Raw genomic sequence first — 8,413 nt, forward strand, 5'->3', positions numbered from 1 at the left:
GCACCGCAGAAGAGGAAAGGAAGGATCGAATCTAGACTAGATCTTGTGGCAGAGACCCGGCCCCCGGGTGTACTGGACCGCGTAAAAAAAATTTAAAGTTACTATTTATTTTCTATTTTATCTGTTCAATCAATTGATTTTAATCAATCAAACCGATTTTGCTCGGTGCTAAATCTTTAAAATTTTAAATAAATTAGTTAATTTTTTTTAAAGTCAATTTTAAATAAAATTAGTTGATAATTAAACATATTTGAATTAAAATAAAATTAATTTTTTATGTATTCGACTATCTCTTTTGATTATATATATATATCCTTATATGTAATTAACATTTAATACATCAGTCAATTTTGTTCAAAATTAATTGATGAACCAAATAATCTTAAATTGACATGAAATTGAACCTATATATTCGTCTATCTCTCTTAATTATATTCATGGCCTTAAGTGTTAAATTAACACAATATATTAAGATTAATGATTTTTTTAATATAAATATGTTTGAAAATTTTAATTCATGTTCAAAAAATCGATGGACCAAAACGATCCCAGATTGACATAAAACTATATTTTATGTGTTCAACTAGTTCTCCTAATATATCCATACCCTCAAATATTAATTTTAGGGATAGCAATGGGTAGGATCTGGATAGTATCTCATCTCCTCCGTACTCATTCTCATTGATTATATTCATACATATCCTCATACCCATCAGGTATTTAATCTTGATACACATCCCCATATCCGTCGGAGGATCGGGTATTCATATCCTACCCATCATCCAATGTACTTGTATGTTCTTCTTCGTCTCGTGCGCATTTGATCGTGTGAGCATTTCTCATGTAAAAGAAGATGAGATATGTGTTGGTGACCGAATAAAGATGCAAACTAAGTTTCTTTTTCAAGGTGGAAACCAGGCTAAAGTTTTTTCTTTTCCAATAAAAAAATAAGGCTTATATATATATATATATATATATATATATATCGGGTATCGGGTAAGGTATGGGTAGAATTTTATCATACCCGTCTCCATACCCATACCTGAAAATACTCATACCTGATTACCCGATTACTATAATCGGGTCTAAAATTTTCCTCCATATCCTTCTCCATTCGGGGCGGATGTCGGATTCCCCGTCGGATTCAGGGAAAATTGTCATTCCTAATTAATTTGATCTAATATATTGATAGCAATGATTTATTAAACACAAATTGAATTTTGCAAATATTTTCGTGTTTAGAAAATTATCACTCTTAATATATTGAGTCAAATTGGCGTTTCAAGAGATATAGACGTGGAAAAATCAGCTGATGAACAAAATGACCTCGGATTGACATAAAATCAGTTTCTATGTGTTCGTCTACCTCTCTTGATTATTTCTATGCCCTCAAACGTCAATTTGACTCAATATATTGAGAGTAGCGATTTTTTAAATATGAATTAAATTGTTTAAACATATTCGTATTAAAAAATTATTGCTCTCAATATATTGAGTAAAATTAATATTTGATATCATGGATATAATCAGGAGAGTTAACAAATACATAAAAACTAGTTTCATGTCAATCCAATGTCGTTTGATCCATCAGCCGATTTTGTCTAAAATTGATTGATAGATGGGCAAAATTGGCTGATGGATCAAATGATCTCGAATTGACATGAAAATATTACCTATTATTGGATCAAGACGCACGTGAGAGGGGGGTGAATTACGTAGTTTTAAAAAACTTTTCTTTTTAATTTTTAAAAACTAAGTACGAGTGCAGCGGAATAACAAGAAAACAAGCAAAAAAATACAGTCAATTTTACTTAATTCAGAGCCTTCAGCGACTTCTCCAAGACCAGGTTCTGCTAACCAATCGATGGATAATCCAATAATAACCTCTTTCGAAACCGTCGAAAGAGATGATCAAGTACAAAAGAATATAAACAAGTGTAACACGCTATACTTTTACTTTTGCAATAATTAAGTACATAATTGAACTTTGTTACCCAACATTTTTGAAGATGATCGGATTAGGCTTGGTGTTGGACGGCTTCTCAGTGGCAGTCGGGCACAGAAATGTCGTAGCATAGTAGAAGCAGGAAGCAGGAGTAGTCGAAATGTCAAACGGACGCGTAGAAGAGATGTGTTTAGAAGCCTTAGTCAAGATGCTCTTTTATTAAGCGTAAAGGCATCTTCCATAACCCTAAAGGCGCCTTCTGTTAGGATGTATTCTAAAAGCCTAACTTTTGTATAAACATTTATAAGAATCACATTGGTCAAATGTCTATATTTTTGCTAAGTGTAGTTATCCATTTAATTTATATTGAAGATAACATGGTGTGAAGAGACACACAGAAGATCATATTATCAGTTCCTTATAAATTATAAATAATAGCTCACAACCATAATGGAATGGGGCAAATCATTGGAGTGGTTGTAGTGTAATTTGATATTAGTTTATCTTGACTATAAAATTACACTAGTACACTATGAGTGTATTGAGCAGGACCATTTGAGGTAGTTTCTTTTATACTGACTACATAAAAGAACAAAACCTCTGTTATTATGAAAGTGCGTACTCTTAATCATGATATAATAACAAGCATATATACTTAATATTTATTTCTTTAATTTATCAAAGGGTGTGATTTAGCTCGTTAAATCAATAGGTCCGATAAGTTGGGAAATGATATTATTTATATGGTGTATTGTTGATTATAGAATGAAACTGTATCCTAATAATCTAGGTTGATGATGTCCCCTTGAAGAGCTCATAAAGATTGTCATGTAAACCCTGCAGGTGGACTTAGTCCGACATGACAATAAAGTTGAGTGGTACTACTCTTGGAGCTAGATATTAATTAAGTGAGTTGTCAGTAACTCATTTAATTAGTGAACATTCAATATCTTAAACACAGGAAGATTAATGCCCATAATGTAATTTGGGATTGTAAACATTTATTTTGAAATAAAGAATCGCATTGGTCAAATGTCTATATTTATATGCTAAGTGTAGTTATTCAATTAATTTATATTGAAGATAACATGGTGTGTGGTATCACACACAGAAAATTATGTTATCAGTTCCTTATAAATTATAAACAGTAGCTCACGACTAAGATAGATAGGAACAAACCATTGGAATAGTCATAGTATAATTTGATATTAGTTTATCTTGACTATAAAATTACACTAGTACACTCTGAGTGTATTGAGCAAGATCATTTAAGATAAGTTCTTTTTATACTGACTGCATAAAAGAACAAGAGCTTTGTTATTATGGAAGTGTGTGCTCTTAATCATAATATAATAACAAGTGCATATACTCAATATTCATTTCTTTAATTTATCAAAGGGTGCGATTTTAGTTTGATAAATCAATAGGCCCGATAAGTTGGGAAATGGTATTATTTATATGGTGTGTTGTTGATTATAGAATGAAACTGTGTCCTAGTAATCTAGGATGATGATGCCCCCAAGATTGTTGGTTGCTACTTGGAATATCGTACAGGTTCCCTTGTACAAAAATTGTATACAAGTCCTGAACCTTTCTTAACAATCTATTTGTTCTTTAGAAATTAAATTTAGAATCGCAAACAGAACTTAACATTATTGATTCCAAATTCAACTTATCTGTTCTTAGAGGTTTAGACTTGAATCGCAAACGATGTTTAACATTATTAATCCAAATTCACCTATGTTACAAATTCAATTAAATATTAATTTCAGAGATCAGCTTCCAGGTTAAACATGGCAAGGCACTAGACCTTCTTGGGTATGGGAGCATCCACCACTTCCTAGACAAAACCTTTCACGAAATTTAATATTTAATTTCCTTATAGTAACCCTAGATTTAACCAAAAGGAACAATCGAATCACAAGTTCGAAAAATAAAAGAAACACAAAATCGAAAACATAAATTCGATTACCTAGATTTATTAGTCTCTTGTGTTTGGTATTTCAAGATCTAAATAAAAGGACGAACTAGTTATGATGCGGAAACTAATAACTAGTTATACCTTTTATAGCTTGTAGATCTCACGATCTTCTGCCGTATTCCTCTTCTTATCTCGGACGTCGTGTGGGCGACGATCTATCGAGACGAGAATCCACCCAAGCCTCCTTCTTCTCCAAGCAAGTTTCGGCCAACAACAAACTCCTTGAGTTGAAGAACTTCGGCCACCAACTAAACTTCAAGGGATGCAAAGAAACAAAGTCTCCTTTCTCTACTTCTTCTCCAAGCAAAATTCGGTCACCAAGGGTCTTTTAGAGAGTTAATGTCGCCGGCCAAGGAAGAAGAAAAGGGGAAGAGGAAGAGGAAGAGGAAGAAGAGAGGGAGGGCAAGTAAAACCTTCTTATTTTTAGCACAAGAAATACATTATAAAACTGGTTGACATGAAAAAAAATTCAAAGTTCTAAGTGAAACAGTCATATCACATTCAGGTTCATACCTTGGCATTGTCGGTAATAAGAACTGATTACACATAATAGATCATGTCCACTTCTATAAGGCTGATATGTGGTATGCTTAAAGCCATTGAAGGGCCCCTGCAGTTCTTTTGGAGAAATGAGTAGGCAACGTCGATGAAAAACTTCTTCATGAAGGATGATGTCCTCCGGGCTTTTATGTATGAGTGTCCCAGTATGTAGGCAACTCCTGCTTGCTTCGCCTCCACCAATGCCTGTAGCTCTTCCCTCAACTGAGGGTCTATGTGCTCAGCGTCTGGCAGATCAAAATGGACTCGACGACGGCGGGTCACGCTTGGGGATTCTTGCTCGTACAGCGACTGCAAGCTTTGTAATGTTTCTGATTTGCTGCTCCTAGTCGGATTAGGGTCACCTGCAAGCTGATCAGCATCTCTCATCACCAACGTTGTGCCAGACAAGTCAGAAGTTTGAATAACGGCCATTCTTCCTTCAGGTGAGCAATCATAACTACCAGAAGATGTTTCTTCAGCTTCCATCTGAATGAATTTGGCAATGCTCAAAACCAAAAGGTTTTCAAAGTTCTCTTCGTCTTTCTGTACGTCTTTGTAGCCATGCCTAACTATGCACCTGTACATTCTGTAGGATCTAGGACCAATCCGGCCAATGAGATATCGTTCATCGGGAGGAACAAATGGTACTGGGACTGACTTCACACAAACAAACACAAGAACTTGATGAAAAGCAGGGAGGTTGGTGATAAAATGGGAGAATATAGCTGGCACGCCAGTAACCAACTCTGTGTAGATGAGTCCAATTCCGGGGACACGAACAATTCCAAGACTGGGTCCTAGTGTGAGGATCCATTTCATCGAGACCTTGTTTTGCAAGTCAAAGAGATATTTCCTCCGGGTGCCATAGTTCCACACATACATTACAACCATAAAGACAAAGGAGAGCGCCAGAGGTACCCATCCTCCCTGGGGAACTTTGATAAGTGAAGAGGACAGATAGACACCTTGGATGCTCCCAAAAAGGAGAAGAAACATCAGCGCAAACAAGTTGTTCTTTTGCCATACAAATATGATAACAAGGGCCATCAACCATGTCACAAACATGACGGTCATGCATGCTATACCTGCAATCACAAAAAAGGTTTACCGTGATAAACAAATCAATGGCAAATTGAGTTGCATATACAACAAACAATAAATAAACCCAAGGACATAATGTTGGAAAAAATTGAATGAAAACACGACGTGTGAGTTGTTGTCCCACAACGATTGAAAGCAAGGCTTTTCGACTGATTCGAAACAAAGGGGGTTGGAAATCCAGGGCCTGGATGACATCAACCTGAGGGGTATTTTTGTGAACCCCATTGTTTGTTATATCAGTCAGACAACTTGTTGACTAACATACAAGATAAGGAAGGTCGCCAGTTTACTTACACGCCACGTGGCACGCTTGCTTGTGTCACATGGCAAGCAAGGCCACATGACAAGCAAGCTTGCAAGCCAAGTGACTTGCATGCAAGCCACAACGTGGCTTGCTTGCAGCCACCAGCAAGCCACGTTGTGGCCTTGCTGGCAACTTGCAGCCAACAGCAAGACACGTTGTGGCTTGCTGGCAAGCATGCAAGCCACAACGTGGCTTGCTGTGCTTGCAAGCCAAGCTTGCATAAGGTCTATATAAGACCTTGAGCACAGAAATGAAGTGAAACACAGCTTCAGTGAGTTTCGTGTGGAAACTAAGCTTTGTGTGCATGTGTTCTTTCCTTCCTTTTTGAATCCCTATGTTTCCTTCCTTTTTGTTGGGCATTTCTTTTGCTCAACAGAAATCGTGATAGTTTTCGGATCTAGTTCAGATCGTCACGACAACCAGTGCTCGGTTGTGTTCGTGATCCTTCCGTTTTATCTTGGGAGACAGACGTCCACCTAATCCTCTGAGTACCGTGGAGGGGCCGAATCTGTTTTAAGGAGACAGCGCTCTGCTGGACTCGGCATCCACTTTGAGTTCGTGTTGCAGCTCCTGACATCCTGTCAACAACTCTCGGTAGCAACTTGGCGCTGCTCGACAACTCACGATGTCCGCGACTCACCTATTTGGCGCTTGGATCGACTCAATAGAGTCGACAGTTTGAGATTATCTGCTCAAACCTTCTTGACTGTAAGTACTTGTGCATTTGGTATGGACTCAGAAGCGTGAAACAGAGCTTCTGAGACGATCACAAAAAGATTGTAACGGGTTTATTCCCAACAAACTTAAAACAGATTCGTTCTGTTACGATGGCGGCAGAAAACGTTGAGATGCAACAGGCTCAACATGTGCCGGCCTCCTCCGCCCCGATTGGGAATGTGCCAATCAATCACGGGGAAAAGCCAGAAAAATTCACAGGAGTGAATTTCAAGCGGTGGCAGCAGAAGATGTTCTTCTACTTAACCACGCTAGGTCTGGCACGTATCTTGACCGAGGAAATTCCCAAGGTTGTTAAGGGTGTAGATGAAGTGAACACCCTCCTTCTTCTCGACAAATGGAACGAGTCTGAGTTCCTCTGTCGAAACTACATCCTTAACAATCTTGCCGACTCACTCTATCTTGTGTATTGTGAGATAAAAACGGCAAAGGAACTGTGGGAATCTCTGGACAAGAAATATAAATCGGAGGATGTTGGGGCCAAAAAGTTTATTGTTGGTCGTTTCCTGGACTATAAGATGAGTGACTCAAAGTCTGTAATCAGTCAAGTCCAGGAGCTTCAAGTACTCTTACAAGAAATTCACTCAGAAGGTATAACTCTGAGCGAAACCTTCCAAGTGACAGCTATCATCGAAAAGCTACCAACTGGCTGGAAGGACTTTAAGAATTATCTGAAGCATAAGCGGAAGGAAATGAACCTGGAGGAACTTGTTGTTCGCCTTCGTATAGAAGAAGACAACAAGAATTCTGAGAGAAAACTGTTCTCTCAGGCTACTGTAAAAGCCAATGTTGTTGAGCACAGACAAAGCTCAAAACGGAAGCATCCAAAATCTTCCACGACGCAACCCAAAGGACAAAACATGAAAAAGAAGTTCTTAGGGAAATGCTACAATTGTGATCGTATGGGTCACAAGGCTTCAGACTGTAAAAGGCCAAAGAAGAAAAAGCCTGAGACCAACCTGGTAGGAGAACAGGATATGGATCTCTGCGCCGTGATCTCTGAAGTGAACCTAATAGGTTCCAATCCTCGGCAATGGTGGATTGATACTGGAGCCACCAGACCTGTGTGCTGCAACAAAGAGCTGCTCCACAACTTCGAAGAAGTCACTGAAGATAAATTGTTCATGGGGAACTCAGCAACCTCGGACGTCATAGGCCAAGGAAAAGTGGTGCTGAAAATGACCTCGGGCAAGGATCTCACTCTAAACAATGTGCTATATGTTCCGGAGATTCGAAAGAATCTAGTATCCGGCTCACTGTTGAGCAAGCATGACTTTCGCATTGTTTTTGAGTCGGACAGAGTTGTATTGTCCAAAAATGGAGTGTTTATAGGAAGAGGCTATGTATCTGATGGGTTGTTTAAGCTCAATGTAATGGCCATTAGGTCCAAGATAAATAAAAGTGAAAGCTCTTCCACTTATATGCTTGAGTCTTCGTGTTTGTGGCATGGTAGACTAGGACATGTTAACTACGATGTATTGCGTAGATTAATAAACATGCAAAGCATACCTACATTCCACCTTGACCCAAAACACAAGTGTGAGATTTGTGTTGAAGCAAAAATGACAAGGTCATCCTTTCAACATATTGAAAGAAGTAATAAACCACTTGACCTAATCCACACTGATGTGTGTGACCTAAAAGGTACGCCAACACGTGGTGGTAATAAATATTTCATCACTTTTGTAGATGATAACACAAAATACTGTTATGTGTATCTTCTCAAAAGTAAGGATGGAGCTATAGAGAAATTTGCTCTCTATAAGAACGAGGTTGAAAACCAGCTTAATAGAAAGATTAAGGTGGT

At 38.0% G+C, this 8,413-nt stretch overlaps 1 pseudogene; it reads right to left on the reverse strand.

Annotated features, from left to right (window-relative positions):
* Positions 1-4,331: 4,331 nt before the first annotated feature.
* Positions 4,332-5,792, reverse strand: LOC121978361 (annotated as a pseudogene).
* Between the last annotated feature and the right edge of the window lie 2,621 nt (positions 5,793-8,413).

This window comes from Zingiber officinale, chromosome 4B, assembly GCF_018446385.1.
Source record: "Zingiber officinale cultivar Zhangliang chromosome 4B, Zo_v1.1, whole genome shotgun sequence".
Taxonomy (NCBI): Eukaryota; Viridiplantae; Streptophyta; class Magnoliopsida; order Zingiberales; family Zingiberaceae; genus Zingiber; species Zingiber officinale.